Source organism: Anopheles funestus, chromosome 3RL (genome assembly GCF_943734845.2).
Source record: "Anopheles funestus chromosome 3RL, idAnoFuneDA-416_04, whole genome shotgun sequence".
NCBI lineage: Eukaryota > Metazoa > Arthropoda > Insecta > Diptera > Culicidae > Anopheles > Anopheles funestus.
This window is the reverse complement of record NC_064599.1, coordinates 36,861,190-36,888,243: the sequence shown is the minus strand read 5'-3', so window position 1 is coordinate 36,888,243 and position 27,054 is coordinate 36,861,190. Positions and strand designations below refer to the sequence as shown.

General features: G+C 38.4%; 1 protein-coding gene across 1 annotated transcript in view; it reads left to right on the top strand.

The window, feature by feature from the left end:
• The first annotated feature begins 3,302 nt into the window (after nt 1–3,302).
• Nucleotides 3,303–27,054, top strand: part of LOC125767626 (semaphorin-2A-like) — a 423,238-nt gene continuing 399,486 nt past the window's right edge. Inside the window, exon 1 of the mRNA XM_049434409.1 lies at nt 3,303–3,321. The gene's annotated coding sequence lies outside the window, so the exon portion shown is untranslated. The remainder of the gene's footprint in view (nt 3,322–27,054) is intronic.

The following is a 27,054-nucleotide window of genomic DNA, read 5'->3' as shown; positions in this document are numbered from 1 at the left end:
CTCTCACACCTACGTACGGATGTGCGATTGGCCACTTGCTAGGGGTGTCGATGCACAAAGGAACGGTACTAAACCCGAATGCTACTTCTTCAATTATCGATAAAGGAGACAGAGGAAAAATGAAATCCTAGCCTATCGCTCGTTATCCGACGAAGGAAGGTTTATGGTTGCACAATACCGGCATTCGCATGACTTGGATGTTTCATTCTGGAGGAAAAAAAACACACTTTTTGTTGTTGGCTTTTTTCAACGGAATGAATCCGTATGAATTCAGGATCAGCAATCACAACAGACGCTTCAAATCATGCACCAGTTAGGAGGATTAATAAAAGTGTTTTCGGTATGAAAACAAAAAATGAACCTAATCGTTTATTACTATCATCACAACATTATTGCTGTGAGTTACATTAAGTTTTACATTATTGGTTTCGTAAAACTTTATTTTTACATAACTGTTAACAAAAGTTATGTCAAACTGTAAGATATCTGATGGTGACACTAATCGCTTAATATAATTGCCAAACAGTTACTATCGTAGAAAACCAATGTTCTTGAAATTTTAAATAAACTAATAAATTTATAAGTATTTTCTGATGTTTTTCAATTATACAATATTATTCTGAAATAATTATTATACTTCTAATCAACTATTTTACTACTAACTATTTAAATTATTCTCTCTCTCTCTCTCTCTCTCTCTCTCTCTTCTTGGCTTTAACGACCTAACAGGTCACGTGGGGCATTTCTGGCTTACTAGACTTATTTTCCTGCCGAGGTCCTGCCGTATGGACCGGCGCCGTTTATCACATTCACCACCGGGCCGCCATTCAAGTTAATATTAGAATAATTAAACTTCATGTTATAAAATGCCAGTTATAAAAGTTATACTTCAACAACTCTTAAACAAACATTCGCTGCGTCTCTTACACTATTTTTCCAATTTCAACAAAAATATAATTTTTATGAAGTAAAATGAATAGTGTCCGGTGCAATTCTGGTGAAGTATAGTTAATAAATGTTTACTTTTGAGATATAAAAATTATAACAACTTGTTCAGTAAAGTAAGCTAAAAATAGGAGTTTGATCAGATGTAGACAAGTTGAAGTTCCACGCTCACATAGACTCATCATCACCATCACCAAAGTGGCAAAGAAGTGTGGAGTGATTTTTAGGTTGGCGAACAATCTTGATTTTTTCGGGAAAGTTCACTTCTACAAATCACTTGTATGTATCACCAGGCTTTGATTTCTGCTCGTCCATTCTGTTTCTTGGCAATAAGGGGCAAATGGTTAGGCTTCAACGGTTGCAAAATCATCAATTATGAAGTTAATTTTGTGTTGTGGTCGACGTACATCGTCTAATGTTATGCTAGATATCCTATAATTGATGTCTGTTGAACAGAAGATTGTGTATCAGACCATAACTTTTATATTTCGATTATTGAATGGCCTATTACCGGAGCTGCTGGGAGAGAGAATAGTTTGAGGATCTGACGTCCATAGGCACTGTACACGCAGGACAGATGAACCCAGAACTCCGAATTTACTATCTCACAATGCTAGAAACTCTTTGCTTTTCAAGGGGGTTCAACGGTACAACAGATTGCCAAGAGAAATTAAGAACGCCAGTAGCTTACAATACTTCAAGCTTGGGTGTTTCGTATATGTAAAACAAACTGTGTAATGTGATATGTAGATGTCCCATGTCACGCACACGAAAAGTGGTCTGTTGCTTTCAGAGTGAAAAGTTCACGGTGTGCACAATCTAAGAAGACACGGCAAGATTCATACACTGATGATTGAACGTGGCTGATTTCAGATGTATTGGATTTCCCTGTTTCGTCAGGTAGCGCCCTAAAAGCTGTTGGTATTAGCGGAACTGGCCATATGCAAGTTGCAGCCGTGTCCTTAAATATGGTGAAACAGTTCCATCGATTGGTTCTGGAGCGCCATGTTAAGGATGCCAGGGCATACCATTGTGGTGAAGTGAGGCCCGTTTTTTCCTCAGTGATATTAAGTTGGCAGCTTTTTTGAAGCGTATTAAACAAAATAAATCACACCTTACGTATTACAAAATTCTGTTCAACGTTTTGTTTCCTTTGTCAATTGATTTCAAATTGGCCTTTCATGTAAGCAACACATTAAAAGGCTCCAAAACACTTTGCGCACTAAAGTATAGAAATTACCGTCACACGAATTATGTTCTCGACCCAAACAATTCAACTCAATTTAAATCGATCGATTACTGCTAATTGGTTCAGTCGAGTTTGTTCGAGCGTTGGTATTAAAAAAATTCATCAATTCAAACATCGAAGCATAAAATACGTACACACCAAACAAAAGCGCTTCTAATTAGTGTTCAAAGAGTGGTAAAGCTGTGTTTCACTTCGATTACAGTCACCCCTTAGTTGAAAACTCGACTGCAAATGTTGTTTGTTGTTATCATCTATCAACCATCGTATTAAAATCATTTCTACATTTCCACATGGGGCAATACTCTGATGTGATTAAAAAAAATGCGAAAGTAATGCAATTATGTTGTTCATTTCACGTTGTTGGACAATGTTTTTTTGTTTTGTTTTTGGACTACCCATTTTTTACTTAGTTTACTATCCGTGAAAGCTAGTTCGCGCTGTCATTAATAGGATGCTACATCGATGGAACAGAGGTACGGGAAGGATACGCTGTTAGTAATCGGCACAATAATTTATTTTTCTCATTTGATTCTCCATGTGATCACGAGTCATTATTTCCATGAGTATGGTCATTTGACTACATGCAATTGTTGCTGCTGCGTTTGACAGTTTTGAAGAGCAGACGAATCTCATTCCAGTAGACAATAGTACGTTGTGATAAAAATGTTCATGTATGATACTTTAAAAATGCTTGAAAAGAAATCCATTTGCTCATTCTCATTAAAGCTTACTTAGTCAAAAAAAATATCTTTTTTTGTATACGTTGCCATAAATCGTCGACATTCATTTGGTGCATAGTGTGAATGTTGCCAAGTGAAAAAACATAATCAATTCAAAGGGTTTTCAAAATGTTCTGTAAATGACATTCATCCGTTTCTGTTGTATAATTTCACTTGACTGATTTTTATTTCATTTTAATAATGCAAAAAAAAATTCATTACATTACAAATGCTACTCTTAATTAGGACGCTTGAAATTACTACATTTTTTAGTAATGATTAACAATTATATTTATTCCTTTAATTTTTCAGAATCGAAAAAGGTTCCTTCCATAAGATTGTGGATTATCCTTCCAATCCCTCGACAAATTTCGTTGTACCTTTAATAATCTTCTAATTTCTCTTCATGTAAGTAAACTTATTCTTTATTGATTACAGAAGTAGTTTTTATTACAGTTTTTATTACAGTGAAACATAAATTTATGAGTCATTAAATATTGTTCGAAATCATGATATCAAGCAATTTATGAACCCATTAGAAAATTAAGATCAAATAACGAAAAAGTTTCAGGTTCGAATAATCTTGCTTCATTTCATAATAATTTAATTTTTTTACAGTGGTATTTAATGTATTCAAAGGTATTCAAGGATTTTTTAGCTGTACTCGAGTCATAAGACAAATTTGTCAAGCTGATAGATAACTAATTATCATATTACAACATCCATTCATGTCTTATTTTAATTTATTTTTAGTATATCACAAATGCTATGGTTTTTATTACATAAAAAAACCTGAAAAAAACACAATATTCTAATCAGAAAGCAGACATCCTTACATTAAGTGCTACCTGAAACATCATCAAAAACCATACCCAATAGTGAGTGACAGGTGGGAAAGATTGTTCCCAACTCGAAACCCCAACCGGGTGAAATTCTTCCCTGTACCAGGCTACTAAGAAAGGTTTTGAAAAGGGTCACCATTGTGAATTGGACAGGTTTCATTAAAATTTCCTTCACCATAAGGGCCCGTCTTGGCAAATTGAATTGACCAATCTTAAGCCCGCGACGGTAAGCGTCGTCAAGCAGGAATGGGATTTACAAAATGTAATTTAGACAGGCAAGCTTTCGTCGACCGGACGGTTTTGTGTTTTAATTTACGACCGTTATTTCATCGAACCGGAACCATTAGAATGCTTATACAAACTTACTCGACGACAAACTAGCACGAATTAGCGAAATTAATCCGAACAACAAACCTATTTCCGATGCACTTTTGCAAATGAAATCGGTGTGAAATAATTATGCGAAAAAGTTTTACCGTTGCTTCGTTGGGCGACATACCGCTGGGGCAAAATGTATCGGGTAATCAATTTAAATGCATTCCGGATTGTGTGTCGTGCACTTTTTGTTTGCTGCTGCTGCTCCTCCTATTTGCATCGAAGAGTTTGCATATTGAGAGTAAATTTACTTACAGCTCCTTAACAACCGCTTGCGCTCCCTTGCCTAAGTGCATCGTTTCGGGTAGCGAAACGGAAACAATCGATGCATAATTGATTACGAATTAGTTTGTAGTTGAATTTCTGCTGGGTTGAATTAAAAAAAACCAATGAAAATAGGGAAAGGAGATACAAAAGCGGAACGATTTTATCTTGCTTCGCATATCACTAATCCACCCGACACTGTACATGCATTGATGCATCTTTTGGATTGATAATCTGTGAGTAAATGAAAATAGATTAAATTAAACTGATTCTTGCTATTTTGTATAGTGATAACGTTGAAATAAATTTTTTCTAACTCATTTTTCTCATATAAGCTCTTTAAGATGAACCAAAATCGGAATTAGCGATCAAAATGTTAATTGAAATCACTGAAATAATGTGATTTTGAGAGCACTAGCACATGTCCTGGTAAGCAGACCAAATGATAACAGCATGGTAAACCATTGTGGCAGATTATTGCGAACTGCCATGTTACAACCGAATGGATGAAATTTCTCTACCTTCTCGAAGCACTCGAAATGGCACGGCCGAAACTCATAGCCGCACGCACAAATGGCCATCTAAGCGGAAGAAGCCGGATCAACGCTAGCTCGACTCTAACGTTGAGCATGAGTGGTTTCCGTTTCAAGCATCTCCCATAGGTCAGGTCCAAGAATTGTTCATGATGAAAGCCGCGAACAGACGATGGCTTGCAGTTTGCAACAAACCGTACATTGGCACTTGGATTGGATCAAACGAAATGAATATTAATTATAACTTTGTTGGCTTTGCCGTTGCTGCCCAGTGCGGAAGGGTACCGCGCCAGCAAATGCGAGTGTTGCATCCTAATGCCAACAGTCAAGGTACCGAGATTTGGACACCTAAAGGCAAAGCGGAAGGTAAATTAAATCGATGTTTGGCTTTGCAAGAGTTGAATTTCAAAAGATTCTCTCCGTCTCCGGCTTTCCCCCGCTCATTGGCCATCTGGTTTAATGACAAACTAGAAGTAGCAAGGCGGGAATGCAACGAATCGTACCACATGGTGAAAGGAACTGCACACGCACAGAGCGGTATTCGCTTTGATCAACTCAATCAGCAATTGCAATCAACAACAACAATTCGACGACCATAGCCACCACAACATAAGCGGTAATATAAATTCATGTCTTGCATCGGAGCCTTACTGGAGAGGACGCGGTGGTTGCAGTACAGGACAGACGGTGTGCGTTTATTAATAAACGATCCAGAGGAGTGGATGGTACGGATCCTTTTCAAATGGTCCTTTTCCAATTCAACACACAAGTGCGTTTCAACTATCGATAAGTGGCTTGCTTAATGTTCCTTATCTACCAAGAAATGCTGGATAATGTCAATATTTGTTATCAAGATGTTTGGTGTAGAGCTCGTGTGTGAAAATTAACATAAATTTGTGTTTCCAAAAGAAGATTAATTAATAATTCCCTTCAATCATGACTAAATATTGAAAAACTCTGCTAAAAGAAAAAATTGTCAAATCAAAATCTCTGCTATCAAAATTTACTAAATGTAAAGATATTTAATCAAAACTCGTGTGCCTGAATATCTTCTATTTATTTAAAACAATTAATAGAAGTTTTAAATATGTCTTACTGCAAACTACAAAAAAGAGGATGTATGTATTATCACGAACTAGTTTTTTTCTATTACAAAATATAAGATATTATACGATGTTTAAGGGAAAAGCATCCCAAACAAATTTGTGTTGAAACAAGCTCTGTTTCTTCCACGACCATGAATTTTAATCCTTTTTTACTTTACTTACATACATTTCATTGTCCATTTTCTTTAACATCTTCTTTTTCCTCATTGTTCTCGTATATTTCTGCTTATTATCCTACTTCTATTTCTAACCTTTTGTTTTTATTCTTATATTTCACTACTAATACTCATATTCTTCTTTTGTTAACGACCACTAAGGTCATGCCGGCCATTTCTGTTTTACTAGACTTGTTTTAACCACGTAACCGGAGAATCAGTCTTTGTTACGGGAACAACGGGAATCAAGGGAATTTCGGGAACGGTGCGGATGGGAATTGATCCCCTATCCTGTCGTTTAGAACCGGCACCGTTTATCACATACACCACTGGACCGACCCAACTAATACTAATACTACTACTGAATTAAATTCTGAAAACTACGTGATTCAGTAGGGTTACGCGTAACTATCAAAACTTTGCTTCAGGTAGTTGTTTGCCCAGGTAGTTGTTCCCAGCGTCAGGAGAGAGTCAATGACGTCAAAGATCAGGTGATAAGGTTAAAAAAAGGTTAGAGGTCTTCCGACATGGAAAAATATTTGTTTTGTACAGTTCTGGAATAGAAATGTGCTTTAAACGTAGACTGTTAGACAACTATCTTTGCATTTTATTTAAATTATTATTAAATAATCGTAAACATGCAAACAGACAGATATATTCTTTTAGTAAAATTCTTATGTTATACTTAAAAATCACGCTTCTTATTATTATATTTATATAAGTTTTCCGGTACTCTAACTCGATATGTGTTCATGACATAATTAATATTTTTGACATGTAATTAATCCCTGTATAACACGATTAATACCCTTTAGAATACATTCAAATTGTGCTAGCGAGTGTGACTAACTTGTCATCTAAAATAGTATGAAAAAGATTTTTCGAAAAAAGATAAACTGTATAAAATAGATGAAATATACAGAAGACCACCACACTGGATATCGAATGACGTACAAGCATGAGAAGGAAATGAATTTTCAATTGGTTAACCTTCCTTTGCCATTTAGCCAAATGTGCAGCATCCAAATGTGGACGATTTGCATTGAAAAAAAAACCACTCATAAACCACTTTAGATGACCTATCCAATGTTTTTATTCATTTTTTATGTGTGTTTTATTTTCAGCTACTGAAAGGGAAATCGAAAAAATACATTATGGTAATCGGTTTTTCTTTAGACTGGCTTTTTTGTATCTCTTCCTGCTGTGAGCCAGGATAGTTGCCAATTTTTTCTTTTTTTTCTGTCGTTGCTGAACTACTTTTTGCAACTGACTAGTTCGGAGAAAATTCTGTTTAATTTTTGTTAGCCTCATTCTGCTCAACACTGGCAGTGAAGCGATTCCGGTAGTTTTCGTTTATATATATTTTCTCACTGTCCATGGGGTTATTTTGCCTTGAGAGATGGGAACAATCAGGACCAGGTTTACCGGTTAGATTCGAAGTGGCTTGCAGGCTATAAATCCTCCTAAGCAAATAAATTACTTTGTTTCGACAGTGTTGAAATAAAAATTTTCCCAGATTTCCACTGTTTTTTTTTTCCTTTTTTTCATCGTGTCTACAAGGAAAAACGAACGTGTGAATTTCTGTGTGTTTGTGAAAGAAAAGGAGGATTTGTGTGTCCAGTTTCAACGGCTTCCGGTCCGGGCATTGGACACTCAATTTAGTGATGGGGAAGCAAACGAGTAGGAAAAAAATATTCCCACCACCAAACATTCATCTAAAATCTCCAGCCCTTCGGCATCACCGTGAGGTCAATTTAGGGTCAGTTCGAGATGGTGTGCTAAGATTGACCGAATGCGAATGCTAGACTACACACGTCTCACACTGACCAAATGCACAGAATGTGAACCTTTTCAGTGTGGTATGTGGGGACAAAAAAAACCTCAAGGCTACCGAGAGGACAGCTAGATTATTTCCGTACCCTAGCGTTACACTCGGGGAAACAGGCGAACGTTACTCGAGTTTACCCGCGCGCACGTTCGATTCGAAAAACCGTTGTCAACGGGAATGTTTTCTCGCATCCGTTCGCGCGTGTCATGGGTGGATCGAATTGCGCGATTGGACGTTTTTAATTTCCGCTTCACACATCCAGTCCATTGGAATCGCTTCATCGCGAACGCTGGGAAGGAGAGTTGGTGATTGCTTTTGCATTTTGGGGTTTTGCAAAATGTCATCAAACGAATGCGAATAACATATGGATCTTATAGATCGATTTTATCAACTTGTGATACTGTCAGGAGTTGATTTGAAGGTGAGTTAAAGCGATGGTTGACTGCTGTCGATAGCTAAACTAAAAGCCAAGTAAAATTTCGCTTTCAAATGTATAAAATCAAATTGATTATAGTACTATTCGCTCAAAAAAATTAAATTAACGTGTCACTGATGCCGCTGGCTGATAACTTTTCAACACATTTAAACACATTTTTCGCATGAACAGCAAATCTAAATGATTTCAAAATATTTCCTTTAATTATCAAAACCGCTGATAAGGAGCATCTTTTAACTATGATGCTGCCAAAGTTGAAACATCGAATTCAGAATGCTACCTAATAATGGAGTTACTGAAATTTAGTCAATAGTTTTAATTCATATGCCAGAATCGAGAAAAAAATAACGAGGTACTGATCTTTAATCCCCTTGGAGTGGCACGGTGGTTTGTGCTACCATACATATGGCGTACCTTTAAATCGCAGAAACGGATATCAAATCTTATCCGAACCGTACTAGAAAAGGACGCAGGAGTGGTTATCCGTCAGTGTGCACCTAATACTCAAGGAAAATTCAAAATTGCCAATGCCTTGAGGTTGTACTACCACATAAGAAGAAGATCTTCAATCATTACAACAATCAAGAACATATCAAGGAGATTTAAAGTCATCACTTGATCAATATATTAGTAGGTTAAAATTATTATATGACACTTTAATTGAGCATTAATTCGGTATGGCACCGATTGGCTGTACTCATCTGCTACTGTGTTCAATGAAGTTGCAATGTCTCATGCATGTAAGTGATCTGTTGAGAACGACCGCACCTCGACCCGACGAAATAAACGAGATACGTAGGAAGGACATGCGTGAAAGTGTGCGTAGAAAGGGATCCGGTCTGCCAGTAGCTAAGCAATCGTGGTGAGGTCTATACTAGCTTTTTATAAACTCAACTTATAGACAAAAAATAAAGTTGATTTATTCAATAAAAAATTAAACGTCCACGATTCTACTCAACAAGCTTTATACGTGGTTTTGTATAAAATGTTTTGAATGCAAATAATGTGGTGAAATAGAAATGCGATTGTACAGGAAGCTGTTATCAATGTGTCGCTTGATATAAGTCATAAACCTCATTCAATTCATATTTTATGTTCGAAGCACGTAAGATATATTTTTACTTAAGAAGCTAATAAGTATAAAAAATGGGAGCCATTAATGAAGTTTACAGAAATAGTACCAGAACTAGTAAAGATTTGTTGCAAAATAAATGAAAGTTTTGAAGTATTAAACTTGAACGTTCTCTAAAACATTAACAACCTGTTTATTTTCTGTTACCGTGATCACGTCTTTGGAAAATAAAACAATGAATATGAGGTAACCAGTGAATACAATCAAAAGAGAAACTGCTATAAATAAAATAAAATTTGAAATCACACTCTGATACTAGTCTGGGATCACATTGGCACCTGCAGCTGGCAATCCGAAAAACAAGTAAATACATTTATTAACTAGAAGATCTTTTACTATTTTACAATTTCTCCGTTTTTGTGTCACTTTTATGACAATTTATTAATGCCTTTAACATTTATTTATTGTTTGATGAAAAATCGATTTTCATGTTTTTAATAGATCAACAAACCCGAAAAATGTGTTTAAAATTTCTTTTATTCACTTCAATTTTTTTGACGTTTCTAGCAAATCATTTTTTTGTTTTGAAAATCTTGCTCATATCATATTAATAAAAAAAAAAAACATCAAGACAAAAAGTGGCGAGGTTTTCCCATCCTTTTCATTCAAACAGTTTATAGACTTTCACTTTGATTTGAGTTTTTTTTCTGAATGCAAAAATGTTTTGCACAAGCGGATGGATTGTATGTTTCGATTACAGCTACTCAGGTGCTACTCATTGTGCGGGAATGAAGCTAATAATGCCCTGTGCCCGAAACAGGTAAAGCAGGATGGCATAAGGTTTGTTTTTCTCCAGATTTTTAGGTTCTCACCCTTGTTGTGCTGCTGCTGCTGCTGTTGTTTGATATCGTTTCTGTTTCACACGTAAAACCCAACAACCCAATTTTACTTTCACGTGGTAAATATAGTACACACGAGTGGAACCTGTTCGGTGAATAAATGGAAGAAAATACCAAGCACACACGCACCCCACCCAAAGCACACGACAATAAACCCCAAAACTGAGGCAGACATGATTAAACTTTAACGAAAATTGTCAAACAAGCTTGACGTGGCGTAAACTGATAAGGGTTCACCCCATGAACCTAAGCAGATTGGCTCGAAGCGCTTTACCCGAGCGCCACCCTGGTTTGTTGCGTGCCGGTTAGATTTCTGTTGCTGGCAGCCCCTAGGCCAGATCGGGTTTATCAACTGGCGGAGAGAAAAAATCGAGATGAAAAAAAAGACACGACAAAAAAGCAACACGGTTACACCGGAAGAAGGCAACCAGTCTCTTCACATGCGGCCCACGTTTGTGATCGATTGTTTGTAATTGTTTTAAGGTGGAAGGGCTTTCATCTTAACCATCCCAACGTGACCCATTCCTTTCCCGTTGCGTTGCTTTGTCGTTTGGACCAAGGCATAGAAGGACATACCCCTTACCGAGAATCTAGCGAACCGGGATCTGCATTTAGCTCCATCACTGTTTGGAAAATCGGATATCCATTAGACAGCCGACTTGCAATCGGCTAAAACGTTGATTGGGCGGATTAAAAGAGAAACGGTGCGTGGAAAACAAATATTTACCTTCATCACGGCAGATTTCCGGAGAGGGCTTGTGTTGTTTTTTTCTTCTACTTTTGTGTGTGTGAGTGTTCCGTACAAAAAAAGAAAAAAAACAGAAGGTTGTATGGAGGTTTATTTTTTGTTATAATCCACCGTACACGCTACGAGTTCAATTGGCTCTTCAAGCGCACCGGATGTACACCGAATCTGTGCTGGTCCTCACCCGGTCGACGCACTGACGCTTTGAAGTATTGACTTTGAGCCTTTGATTTGATAAGGCTTTACGTACCAAAATGGCAGAAAATAGATACGGGTTGGAAAGCAACAAAAAAGGGGGCAATATTCTTCTTTGAACAATTGGTTACAAAACATTGACGGATTTCGTTTTACTGTTTTGTTTTCTTTCTAAACGTTGCCTTTCCATTTCGTTCGGAGCAAATTTCATTTAAAATATCAAGCCAATATCGTTTATTTGGAAAGCAAAAGATCATGCGTATCTTTCGCTTGTGTACTGTCGCGCATAGCTTTGATTGGGTTTTCTTTTAATCTTTATCTATTTTCGGAAAGCATCCAGTGAGAAACGAGCCTAGGTAAACCAATTGTCAGAGAACCAATACAGAATAACTGGAAAAATTAGTCAGTGATTGAAAATTTAACTGCTGCATTTTTTTAAATAAGAATTATATTAAGCCCATTAATATTAATAGAATTATATTAAGCTCAGTAAATAAAAAGTGTGGTAATATTTTTGTTTAAAGTAAAAATTAAAAAATGGAAAAAATCCACGTACAACAATTTATGTTCAAAAATACATGAATAATACTTGGCATTAACAAATTATATTGCCTATTGCAGTTAAAATAAAGAAAATAAAACTAATCATTTTATCAAATCACATTAGTCGCCATGTTTTTCAGAATTCTCAGTAAACTTAATGTAAAAAATTAAACAGTATTTTAAAAGATAAAATATGTTCTACCCTTTCATGAGACGAGTATCGCCTAAATGAAAACATCCCCCAAAAATTCCTTCACAATTGCGGAATGATACAAACTTCGGAAATGAGCAGCTGTTGAAACACGAGCTTCATTAGTCCATCATTAGCGGCTTCATCGAACGTACATTGACCTTTACCTAGCGAACCTTAAACCCACCCAAAAACCCCAATCCACAAGAATTCACTCATTCCAGCGAAATGATGATGCGCCGTTGTTTATGTTTATCCCAAAAACTGGATATCGTAGCAGCAGCACGGTTCGATTGGTCGGATCGGATGAAAACGAACCACCGGCCACACATGCCGTTGTACACATTCGCTCCTAAGCTCCAGAAAAACACTTTACCCATCTATCACAAAACCAACCTCAAAACGTCCCGATATGCGCACAACGAAAAGTTACCCGCCGGGAATTCAAAAACATATCACGGGCTCACGAGGTTTTCGGGCTCGACTTGATGAGGTTTATGCTACCGGTCATGTGCGTAGTTTATTGTAAACCCCCTCCGAATAGCGTACGTGGAAGAGGACGAACCAATGACAGTGATGAACAAACACAACCCACGCGTACACACATCTTCGCACGTTTGTATTGAACAAATAGAGACAAAAGCGAACCCTTAATTTGCATACTTACAAGGGTGGAAATTTGGTCCTCTAAGCCAGTACACGGGTTTTTGGAACCGGTCGTGAAGTTAGCGTGACGGAGCCCACAAAAGGTGGACATCCTCGGTTCGGAAGTTTCCACAGGCATGGAAAATGAGTTTCAGCTCGGAGTTTAATCCGTCCGGTGGCCTTGGTTTGAAACAGCCAGCACACCAGAAAGGACAAACAACGAATCGATCACCGATCGAGTGTAGCATCGCGGGAGGAACTGAACACAGCTGTGATGCGATATATACATTCCAGGAAGCGTTTTTTGGGCAGGGAAAACGGGAAAAGTTTTACACAAATAAATCCCAAACAAACTGTGTGGTCGAGGGCGTCAAACGCAGGGGGGAAATGTGACGGTACATGGGTGAATGTAATCAGGATGGCGAACATGGATCCTTTGGAGTGTGTGACGTCGACAGACGCGTACACTCCACTCATACTCACGTGTCAGGTGAAACCGTTTGATAAGTTTAACAACATCAATTACTATAATTAACATATTATTAGCATTAGTATGGAAATTTTTCCCGCTCGTTTATCGTCGGAAGGCGATTCGGTGTGTGTGTGTGTGAGCGTCTGTGTCTTGCAGCACACGGTGCATGGATCGAGCCTGAAACGATGAATCAAAAGCTCGTAGCAATAGGTCCTCGGTCCGGTGATTGGACAAAATTTAATTAACCCATTACTGCAATATGGCACCCGTGGATAAAGTGGTCACACTTTTCACTACTGCTTTCGCTCTCTTTCACGCAAAAGATATCTTTGTTTCCCATCCGTGCAAAGGTAATTTCACTAAAATGACGCCACAAATGCAGCCTTCAGTTTTTTTTTGCTTTTGCTCTATTCCTTTCAATGGGCAAGAGCCATTACTGCGTACCCACTCCGTGCCGGGAAACATTTGTTTGCCGAAGTTGTGCTACTGCTGCCTCTTCCTCCGGACACCGGGCTCAATGTGAAACGGCGGGTGTCCCAGGGGGGTTGGCTTTATGGGGCACTTTAACGACATAACCTCAAACATTGACCGCACGACATGAGTTTGAGGTTACGGTCAGCCTATGACCGTCACCGTACAATGCCACGGTCATTGTCTCTCGTATATCACCATCCGTACGGTTTGGGGGTGGTGCAAGATGAATACATTGTTCTGCCCGCAGGATACTAAACATGTATGGTAGCTACAACAGGTCATTTAAAACATTAGAAAGAGCAGGCAGACACATTTTATTAATGTTCTTCAATGCAATCGTGTAAAACAATGCACTATGAGGCCCAAGCTGGCAACAAATGGGTGTTGTTATCGTTGTTTAATGTGGCAGCGGCGGTGTCTTTGAAGACTTTATCGTTAAGACACATAACAGTCAAACTTCTACGAAACAGAATACAGAATAATAGTAAATTGTATACAGTTCGAATGCTATAAACTGTACGAAAACAATTTGTTTAAAACAGTAAGTTAAAAAGATAGAAAGGAATGATGATTCACAAGGCTGTAAGAAATTAAAAAAAATGGTTTTTCATTCATTTTCAAATTTTGAAAACAAGGTTAAATATTTTTAACAACGTTTAACAATAGAAAGAGTGACAGTTTTTCTCCTTCTTGTTTTCATAAAATAATCGGTAGTAGGTAGATACATATCTTAACAAAACAAGTAATTTAAGACATTTTAGACTTTGTTGTAATAAAATTTTAAACAATTTTTAAAATGTTCTGCTAATTTATCTTACGACGTAATCATAACCATGAGGCAAAATTTGCTGTGTTTTTATATTTGGTGAAAAGTTGATGCTCTACACTGAACATAGTTTGCTTTAAATGTATTTTGCCCTTTAAGCACTTTAAGGTTAATAGTTTTTAGGCTGTTTTTGCTTAAAACACGAAGCGATCTTTAGCTCACGTCTGTCCATAAGCCAATTCACATTTTAACTTCCTAAGCACTACTGAGTAATGATATATGTTTTATGTAGTGAACTGTTGTCGCCCAGCCAGTGACTTTGGGAATAAACAACACCAGAGGCGAAAATGGTTGCTCCTGTTGAATAACTTACTTCAATCATACCATGCTGCGTAATTTAAGCTGACGCTCAAGTGCTGGGCAATTATTAAGCTTGCCCAAAGACAAAAAGAGGTATCAAATTCAAACTACGTGCTAGAAAACCCACCTCACACCCAGCCCTTCCCAAACGATTGCGGCCGTACGTGGAAAGAACAAAATGGACGCCACTCTTGCACAACGTGACAGGTGCAGGGGTAAAAATTTAGCAGGAAGCAACTAACGCCACGACACCCACCGGGCACAAAGGAATCATTTCATCCCGTTGATGTCACACTTGAGCCCGATCATTGAGGCTAATGGAATATGAAGCCACACTTTTACGACACCGCGTTTTTCTACTCACTCACATACCCCCTTTCGTGGCAACCCTTCCCACGGTCAGAGCGCGTAAAGCTTAAAAGAAGGCATTTGTCTACCAGCTATTTCGGGTAGCGCTCATTGTCATTCATCGTACGCAACACGCAGCAAGGATGATAATTTTGCACCACTCATGAACGACGTTCGCATTATCCTTTGACGGCTGTGGCCTGGATAGGTGGTGTTGATGTCCCCTAGGAAAAGGTAAGCGCTGATGTCCTCGACGAGGGGGGGTGGAAAATCTTGTTACATCTTTAGGCGGCACAGCAAAAGAAGTTTTCCAGCGGTTTCTACACTGACAGACAGTTCTTATGAATTCTCGCGAGTGCGCGGCAAAATTATTACCGGACCAGATGGGTTGGGGTACATGTTGGATACAATTAGCCGATCTTATCGTCACTTTGTCGAGGCCAACGCAATTGAATTAAGTCACTTTTCTTGGGCGAGTGTACTGTCGTTGGTTTATGCTTTGGCGAATGTTGATGCAAAAAAGGGTGTTTTCAATATTTTCGACTAATTGCACCGAACGTGAGCTGCCTTGGTTCGTTTAACTCTTTTTTGCTGTTGGCAATCGAGTTAAGAATAGTGCAGAAGTGAATACAACATTTCATGATGGTTGGAAGTCGTTTCTTATTTTTATTTATCTTCCTGGCAATAACCATATTTAAATGTGTTAAAATAATTTATTTTTATAAAATTTAACTAATTGCTATTGAAATTTTATAAAAATAACTAATATTCCTTCTCATATCATCAAACAATAAAAAAAACGAATTAATTAAAGTAAAAATAGAATAGTTTTGGATACTCTTTTGGTAATAAAATGAAAAATGTGTAAATTGAAAATTGCCGCATTTTTTATTATGATATATTGCTGTAATATCTTCCTATGCTAAACGAATAACCGTGTTTTGAAGTTACCTTTGCACGTTTTCCTTATGAAGATATCAAATGCATTATATTACTTTAAAAATTCCTCCCAAGTTTACGGATAATATCTTCCTACCATCACCAACCCCAACCATTACTTCCAGTTAAACAAGGTACTCCCGCATCCAACGAATGCAAACACCCGTAAAACCCAAACAAATCCGTTAAAAGCTAAAGACGCATAACGCACACAGAGTGTGCTGTGTTACGCAACATATGCATGTAACTATTTACGATTGTCAGAAAAGTAAAAACACCCTTGGGAAATTGTACATTAAATGAGACACCGACACTCCTCCCTTTGGTTACAGAATTTCGGCTTGTTTAAAAAAAAGGGAAAAATTACGGTTGCTAAGCCTTAGCCGGGGAACAGACAGCAAACAAGACACTGTTTGTCGCCTAACGTGGGGAATCTTTTATTTTGTAACATGAAACAGAAAAAGCTTGTTTGGGCCGTTGCGGTACGAGGGTAAGACAATGTGGCATAAATTTTTATCATTATGACTTCTAATCACAGCCGTACAGGAAAACCTTAGCATAAGCGGAAGACTTTTTATTAGCTCGCTTGACACGGATTGGCGAAAAAAGAATGGAAGAAATTGGATTGCTTTCTTGATGTTAACTGTGTTTTACTTACAGGGGTTGCATTTGTAAATCAATTCACAGTGCATAAATTAATGAGCAACGCTGGCAAAAACATAATCATGATTGGGGCGCAAATGTTTAACTCAACTTAATAACAGTTCAAAGTGAATGCTATGAACTGGTGTTTGCTTGTTTAAAAAAATCGGTGTGAGAATGAGGCTGGATGTAAAGTTTCATTAAAATTTTCTTGAAACTCGAAAACAAAATAATCGTTATTAACTTCGTTTGACAAACATATGTGGCGACGTTGTGCAAACCGTACTTTATACGTCTTAAGTACAAGTATGGTACGCACACACCGCGTGCGTATTGCAACGCACACTACCGCGACTTACAATGTAATAAGACACATTACACGTTTTAATAAAGTGACTAGTATACGAAAGACAATCCATCGATACGCATCCACTTATTACAACCATACCCATACCCCATACATACGTCCATATCGTATAAAACCCCAAATTAATCTATGTGCAAAACAAATGTTCTGATTTGAGCAACTATTCATTCAAGTTCCTTGCAATTTAGAGAAGAATGAGCTAAAATATAGAAAATTACAATAAACGCTCAGAACTCTGTCTATCCAAACTTTGTTCACACTGCAAACTCCACAGAAAGAAGTTTTATTTTGTAATTCATTTCTCATTCATGCATGATTCTCATTTTTATCATTCTTTTTTTTTCACCAAAATGTAACCAATTTGGCATTTGCATGTCTACAGATATGAAAACAATTATTACACATTTTAGCTTTCATTGAATGACCCCCGATAGCTTCACAATTTGATCATCTTTCAAGCATTTTTTAGATACCTTGCGAAACAAATTGTTCGATTTAGGTAACAAATCTTTTTTGAGTAACATTTTAACAATTTTTCGACCCTTCGATTGAAGTACGCCACCCTAGTACGCCATGGCGATACATGGTTGATTATGGAATAATTTGTTAAAATGCCACCGTTCATATTCTGGACGTTGCTAGTTTATGTTTGTGTTAGCGGTCATCAACAACTATTTCATTAGAATTTAATAGCTTGTACTAAATTGTAATGCTACAGCGACTGTAACCTTTTATGGTAGCCAGTTGAGCTATTTGTTAGTCACGTGACATTCATCACTTTGCCATTTTCTATATAATTCCAGACATTTGTTTTACTCAGATATTTGCTGTAGTTACTTACTCTGCTGTAAGTGTTTAAATTTACACAAGGAATTGATCGCCTTACTTGCTTAATATTTAAGTTTATATTTGAGATGATTTACTGTAAAACATTGAAATTTTACTGAAGAAGTTCAACCTTACCATTATCTAAAATACGTAATATTTTTATTATTTTTGTTTGTGCAAACTTTAAACGGGAAATATTTTCCACAAATGGTGAGGCCTACACGGAAGGACATTTAATCCCCCGTATCACAAAGAGTCTAAGTCAAATGCTAACTTTATTTTTTAAGGTTCCAACTTACTGGAATAAGACTTCAGTTCTGGTTATCCATGGTATTTTCCATTCTAAGTTTGTCCATTCTGATCAACGCATTCGGTACAAAAAAAACATTAAATGTACTACACGAAATCATTCATAATAACCAAAACAGTATCACTTATATGTTTCCGTTCATTTTATGATATTTAGAGGCTAGTAGTCTTAGCTAACTTCGAAGCTACAAAGCTTCTAGAAGGAACCCGTCATCAATTCCATTTACCATGCAAATACGAGAACATTCTCGCTACAACCAGCCAACCAGATTGTCTTATCCCTTGTCCCGGTGGGGGATGTAACATGGACATGGGTTTTGAAATTGGTTCCTTTCGAAGAAAACGTACCATCCCAAAAGGTAAATAAAAGTATCCACCCGTAGCAGAGCTGTTGCTCGATCGTTTCGCGCCAATGTTTAACCCGTGCTATGTGGCTTTGTGAGTCGGAAACAGAGGAATCCAAACAGGCAGACCGGAAGCTTCGCACCATAACCAACGGGTACACCTGGGATATAAACAACTACACAAACATGCACTTCTGATTACGCTCGATCCTGCCATGCAACTGGACGGGAGCGAGTTTTCGTCATGACCGTTCGCATCGTTTACCATGTTCGAATTCATATTCACCTCCCTATGTACCGAGAATCTTTCTGGGCTGGGCACGCAAATGTTGCATCTGTACCAACCGTTCTGCCAGGCGTGCCGATACAAGCAAGTGCATCGTCTATCCGTGATCCGGCGTTCCTGGGTTAAGGATCCGCAACGGGTGGTAAACAATGAAGCACAAGGTACCAACATCATCATCGCCATCCACACGGATGCGTGATCTCGGTTCCATCCGCTGCGGGACATTTATCCGAGTTTATTCATAATTCCGCTGATAATAATGCGACAAGTACGAGTTGCGTTGGGAAATTCCTCTACAAAACGGACGACACTGGACAGGCAGCCTTTGCTTCTTCTGAAGAAGCGAATTGTTTGGCGAAAAGTGTACACGTAGGGAACGATTCACAATGGTGTTGATAACGGTGGTTTGTCGTTGGTGTTGCGAATAAGCGAACGAGTCAGGCAAGATTTCGCTGATGACACCAGAAAGGAATGAATGCAACCGCTACTCTTGGGGCAAATATAGATTAGGTTCTTGATATGTTGGGTATACATTTTGCCAAAAACTTCAAGAAAATTTATTGAAATATAATTGATGAAATGATCCAAAAATAACAAAAGCAGGAAACATCTAAAAATGGAACGTTGAAATTAGATGGCAATAAAATGATACAAGAACAGTATTTTAATGCTATCATCTGTAAGATCTAAAATAATGACGTAAAATAAAAAAAAGTTTTGAACAGTGCGGCATGTTGAAGAATGACAACTGAAGTTGAAAACATATTATTGGCAAACCTTCCATGAGTGAATAATTGAAGCAAGTTCCTTACCGGCAAGATAATTAACAGATTCGTCTAAAGGTCAATCGTGCACAATAGATAACGGAATAAGGCCTACCTCATAAGGGATGAATCGATGCGTAACGATGTCCTTCAATCATATCTTCCGTGTTGCATCCCCGGTGAATATGGGATGGATTTTACCTGCAATATCTTGTGTATGTACATAGATACCACACGTTCCCATCTGCATGTACGGCTATCGTCACCGGTTCTTTGATGAAAGACCATCCCGAATCCAAGGTGCATCATGTGCATATCAAACCCACCCTGTATGACGCTAAATGCAACCCAACGGAACGACATTGGAGCCAAATATTCGATAAAGGTCTGCGTGTTGGTTCCGAAATTTGGAAACCGTTGAATAGGGTACCGTCTACGATGAAGGATGGCGCGTTGTTGCTTCACCCGTTTGTACACCCAAACAATGCCACCGATAGCACCGGAGCAAGAAGACTCCCCGTTTTGTTCTTGATGACCATCCCAGATGACGTTCTGCTTGGGCGCCTGCTGTGGCTGGCTCGAAGGAAGATAATAATGATGTCAAGCGGCGATGGAGCAGAACTTTAGCAGTGTTTGGACAGTTTCTGCAACGACTAGGCAGCCCCTAGCACGAAAATTCTACCGAACCGTAACATGGCTGAAGGCTGAATGTATGACCACAGGGCTAGCAACAAAATACGGGATCTGAGATGGAGACGGAAGCTGGACATAAAGATCCCAACGTACAAAAGGGGTGAAGAAGTGGTGTTGCTTTGTGTGAACAGAAGTCAAGCAGATTGCAAAGCCCCTGCAGATGCAGATCTGTTTGGAATGCTGTGCTCGGTACGAAACGAAGGATGCGTCTCGTGTAGAGCGCGGGAGTATGTCTATTCGCCCCGCTTCACTGTCCCCAAGGGAACGATAATAATTATTGACAGATATTGCCCAGGCCAACCAGGGGTATCAATTTATAATTCAATAACATGTTTTCGGCCCGAACATATGCTTTGTGACTTTTTCAATAGGACGAGAATATTTATCGATGATGCTTTTTGTGCAACAAGCATTGCAAACTAGTTTTGGACGAGAGAGATTATAACATGAAAATAGTACAACATTAAGAAAATAATAAATGAGTTTTTACATTCCATTAAATTAGAATAATTTTTACCTAAACTAAAGCAATAACTAAAACTATGTTGGATTTCCTGTGTTATGGATTTAAAAAAAGTTCGTGGAACGTTTATATTGAAGGGGAAAAATAGATTCATCATTTTATTGATTTATGTTTCAAAAAATCGTTAAAATATCAAAATGAATTAGTTTAGTCTCTTAAAATAATATTGGGTGGATAGAATATTCTTCTATAAATTTCTATTCTTCTTCTTCAATTCTTCTTCATATTCTTCTTCAATTCTCTTCTCCATCTGGGCATCGTTGAATATTTTTCTAGCGTATGAAACTTCTGCTAGAATGATTATAATCCAACAATAAAATCAATAATGCATATCACAAATTTGATTAAAAATATTCTCACTTCACTATATCAAAATGGTTCTGTTTCATTTCGCTTTACAATCGCTCTTAACGACCTTCTCCCACCCAAGTTTGCTGAACGAAATTCAATTTGATAAAACATATTTCCCAGATGCATCATAATTGTTTAGCCCATTAAACATCAGGTAAAACAAAACACATGCACTTTGCCGTCGTTTGCTTTGTTTCGTGCTGACCAGAACCGACACAAACGGTCAGAGAACAAATATCATTCCGCTCTGCATGATTGCTATCCCAACCAACATGGGGGGGACCGTCCTACACAAGGATGATTTTTGTACCACACAACCACAGCAAATCGAATTCAAATGAACTGTGCAAACAAAATGCTGCTGATTAGAAAAGCACAGCAATCCTGGTGAAAGGTAAGCAAACCAAAGCTCCCCGAAGCTCCCCGAAGGTACCGGTTTTTGATTGTTTCTGACGCGCAGTTTGGAGCAGTTGATGCTTGCGGGATGGACACAAAGCGTTTGAGACGTATGGTATGGTACGCCATCTTAGCCATCGGTCCTGTAGAAGGACGGCACTTGTCAAATATTCATCGACAGCTTCAGTTCCAGTCTCTCATCAAGTGTCCAAACAAAAACAAGATTTCTGGAATTTCCAGACCGGTCGTTTTTGTGCGCACAGTACCAGAAGATGACAAAAGGTTTAGCACCATTTCGTCGCGTGTCAGGTTAAGGTTGAAGTGTGCTACATTCGCCTTGAGGGTCCAGGGGTTGCCACTATTGCACCATTGTCCTCGGTGCGCTTCTTCTTCGGTGATTTGTTTGCATGGAGCTACGGCTTGGCGAATGTATCGTTCTTGTGCGGGTCACCCTTACACTACCCGATCGTGTTCACCGTACTGTGGTGGAACCGGTGGGAGTACTGTGTTTGTATTAAATCAAATAAGTGTGGTCCTCAGAACTGGTCGAGAATTGGAAAGCTCGGGGTTTGGATTCTTGTGCAAAATGCCCCTCTCCTCGTACCTGTGGTGTTGTTTGGTGTGTATGTAAATATTTCATCAACCTGAAGATGATTGAACATTCCAAGGGGCTTTCTTTCCCGGATCCCGAGCACGTTGCTTTCGGTGGATGGTTGTTTCGGAACAATGGTCCACAGAAACTGTACATGTGCGTTGTCAGAAGCTTGGAACGCAAACATGCGATTGCCACATCGATTGTTTAGCCATTTTCCTACTGCCAGCATATTTTGGTTATATAGCTCACCACAAATCTTCACGCCTGGAAAAGGTGGCCCACCGTAGGTACAAGACGTTCCAGTTTGTTCTAGTCCTTCAGCAGCGGAAAGAGCACTTTCTCCAAGGGCTCGACACCACAAATTCTTCCGAAAGTGTTTATTTACCCGACCCTTATTGACTGTGCGAGACATCATGTCAATAGGTTTAACGATTGCACGGATGGAATGTGAATAACAGCAGGGTAACATTCTTACTAATTAAAAGCCTCCGCACGAGGTACTGCGTTTATTTGATAGTGATTTGTGACTCAAGTCATACACTTCTATATTCAAAGCCATCAATGTTATCTGCTTTTTGAAGATATATTTATATGCAATTATAATATTAGCTATATTTTTTCAGTCTTCATTTAGAAAGTAATTTATTTCACATTTTATTTTGAAGCATTTTAAGTTACGCGACGCGATAAAACTTTCGATGGCCTTTCTGATCCTCGATTAGGTCTAAGAGAAATAATCATTTGACAGGACTCGACTATTAGGAAACACAATTCCAATACCTAAAACGGTAACAAATGCTATCAGCAACCTACAAATGGTCGAACAAATGTGCTTATAATCGATTGCATCCAGCTGCACCAATGAAATGCGCTGCAACCCTTTTCTCCACTTCGAGTTACGAAGAAAAAAAAAACACAAATCTACGCCAATCAAAGACGCTATCCGATGGCGATGCGATTGGTAAAGTCACGCCATTAACCATCTGACGGGTCCTGTGTTGCCATTTGTCGATAACGTGCGTTTCTTGTCACAATATCGCTACACCCAACGATGATCCGTAACGCGCTTGACGTCCATTTGTGACGTGATACGCGGCTGCTTACCATTACCATCACTGTGCACTTGTCAGCGCCAGATCGCACTTTGCTGATGGCCGTGCGGCCGTTATCTGGCGAAACGATCCCATCACCCATCCGGACAACAATGTGCTCCTTTCGGGCGCACTCAGCACGATAGTGGTAAGCGGTCCGCGAGATAACACGCAGGACCATGGCGTCTGTATGTGTTTCCGGAAGGCTGAAAAGGGTTGTGAATGCAATTGCGTAGCCGATCATGGGTGAAAATGGAAATGCTGGCCAACGCTTATCGGTCGACTCGGTTCGACGAGTTGGAAGACAACCGATAAACAGTCGCAGTTTAAATCAAAGGCGTTAGTTCTGGGGGGAGAGGGGACGTGTAGGTGCAAGTGGGAAACGTAGCATTGAAAGTGAGATCCTGATTGTGCCTGCATATACTTGCCGTTTGTCAGATATCCTGTCCGGAGTTAAATGCGTTTACAATTTCATTTTTTAATACAGAAATGCCATTAATGGAAAGGATTTTCTTCTTTAAATCATGCTTTGAAAATCAAAATAGATTAACTATTTCCCTTAAATAAACATTTGAGTTTATAACTTGAAGGAAGTAAAATAAAAATACAATTACATATCATGATTTCGCCCCCAAAACATGTAAAACACAGAAAACAAGTAAAAAGAGGAAAAATTATAACGATGCCGTCGATAATGTCATGGTGGTATTAATATGTGTATTTATTTGTAGGCCAAATAGTTTAGTCCTGCATAATTTATATTATCATAACCTATAATCAAATCATTTTTAATTATCTCTAAACTTGTACAATTGAAGACAAGTTAGTTTTAGTGAACCAATATTTCTGCTGAAATAAATTAAATTTATTTTTACTTCTACAATACATAAATCGAAATATACTTCATCTAGCTCATCTAACATATTAATCTTTTAAAGAGTATTCTTTCATGTTCAATGCAAAATCAATCACTAGATACATGCTTTCTAATCAATCGCTTGTAACATTTCTCAATAAACAAAAATGAGAAAGGAAAGCACTTTTCACAGCGAAATGGAGTTCTTTCCCGCATAATCCTTTACAGACGAATTCGGTAAATGGCTGCGGTTTTTGTTAAGCTTCGCACGCACATTCTTCGCTTTATTCCTTCACCTTCCATAATGGACCTCATCCGTTAAAATATTGAAATTGATATCATTCGTTTGCCCTGTAAAAACGATTCCACGCGCACGAAGGAAACAAATTTTCTCCATAATCCAAGCAAATGTAAAACGAACCATAATTTCATGCTACATTTTCTTTCTGTTTCAATCAGGATTTTCCGCAAATGGTAAGGGTTTCCTTTTTTGCCTGCCTGCTCTAAGTGGTTCGATTCTTTTCCATCATATCCGGTTATGATTATCCATTCAATCATCTCAAGCTTCGGGTGTGCTTTCCCAGATCCGATTGAGTTTCACAAACACCTGTGAGAATGTTTTATTATTCCTGCATTTTTTTATTTGATTGCATTCGAATTTGTATAAAAGGAGAAAAAAGCGCCACGTATACTTCAGGTACATCATGTGATTGCCCATTATTTAGCTCAGTTTATGGTTTTCATGCACATACCACACGCACCACAATCAAATGCTGATGTTCTACTTTTTTCCTTTCCTTTTTTTGCATATCCACTGGTTGATTTTACAATCTACACTTGTTCCGGGAAAGAAAAATTACAGCATCGCATACAGAAATGATACGCTAAGGGCTTCGAATGGTAGCACACGTGAGATAAAGGAAACAGCATGAAAATACAACTGCTTCATTTTATTGCAAAATTATTCAAACCACTTCGCTTTCCGGTCTCGGCACTCGGAAAGGTAGCTCGGGAAGGACTTTTTTTTTCATCTACGTTTCATTTTTATCCTTTTATCCATCCTGAAGCTAAATCTAACGGTTGCGCATCGTTTACAAACTTTTTTTTCTCATGCTACTTCCACGGATGGTTGCGGGAGATGGTAAATTGTTGGTGCCATGTGCAGCCAGCAGGAAAATTATGTTATTTTACGTCAAAAAGTGTACCTCATTTGCGTACTTATGCGTACCAAATGTGGCAGATGCGATACTCGACAATGGTCAGTTTATGTATTATAAAAAAAAACACTTAGTAGGAAAGAGAAGGAAGGAAATTAATTGTTGCAATACATTTTTCACTGAAGTATTACAATTTTTTTATTTATAACAAAATATATTCAATTTGCTTGCAATTATTCTTTTGTTAGAGTTATACAGGATGCCGAATATGAACCTTTATTGAACACCATTTAACTTATCGTGAGTTGTGTCCTATTTAAAAAAAGAGCCAATAACGTTTTTTCGGTGAACTTCATCGCTCAATACTTATCCACAATATTGCTCAAATCTCCAAATAATTTCTAAAATAAATTTGGAAGATATGTTGTTGAAGCATATATTTGTTACCATAACTGGCCAGAGTTTACTGAAATTAGCTTTCTATTTCACCAACTGAAATTTCTATTGCACAAACTAACTTTTGATTGAAAATTTATCCTTTTTTAGGGTACAATTGAAAGTTGTAATTACCAACATGGAAAGGATTAGTGCACGCTAAGCGCTGCAATTCTGGCTAAAGTTGTCAATTTCTGTTTCCCAGACGAATGTCACAGGAAATGCATAAACTACCCAAAAACATCCAACACACGAATGCAACTTCATCGTGCTGCTTGCAAAACCGAATTCGATTAACACGTGTCAACTTATCACAATAAGCGCACAACCCGCAGGAACATGCAACTGCTTCCGGCAGCTTCAGCCACAATTTTCAAACGGCGTGAGAACTCCTCCCTCACTGTCAAAAATTCATAATTAATCCCAACACCGAAAAGTGCCCCGGATGCATAAGCTTTTATTTTGGAATTGCATAAACTTTTGCTGCGTCTCGATTTTTGACTTGCTTGCGGCTTTTCATTTCCGTAGCGCAAGACATTCACACGCACGTCAAAAGTGTACGCGTGTAGCAACACACTGGCAAACTGGTTGCGGTTGGCGATGGGGCAAATGGGTGCGGAATCCACTGCCACAAATTTAATCCCGTATGAAAATAGAGGTAGATTTGAATAATTAAAACTGACAGGCAGAACAACGCACAGCAAAAGAGTGATTGTGTATGAGTGGCTCCTGTGAGTGCGAGGAGTCGTACAAACGCAAGAAGTTGGTTTGCCGAATCGGAAGTAAAGGCAGGGTGTTTGTAGTGGTTTATGCTTATGTTTGTACGCCTCACCCCGTACACGTCTTGCGATATGTTCTTTCGGGAACAAGCGGAAGCACAAAAGATGGCTTCACAACAAAAGGCGCACGGATGCGAGTGGAGTAGTTTTGCCAACGAGGATCCCATGTTTTAACGCTTGCAGGGTAACAGTTTGAGCAGCACAGTAAAAGGATCACAAGAGGTGAAAGAGAAAACCAAACCGGACAGACAGGCTAGAGAAAACTTTTAGTCAGTTGAATCTTCCTCCCAGCAGTTCCTGTTTTCATCGTTCCGAGACTTAGGTTCGGTTGGAGAAGGAACGAATGCTTTTGAATTGTGATATGCGTATGGTTTTAGACTTACATGTACCACCTTTAGTGTGGAAATGGTTACTCGCACATACGCAGCCTCATTCCCACAAGTCTCCCAAGGGGACGCCACAACCTAAAGCACATAACACAATTAGCGAATGTAATTTGCCCTCATTACTTTCCTCTTTTACTACGGCACATAGCCAC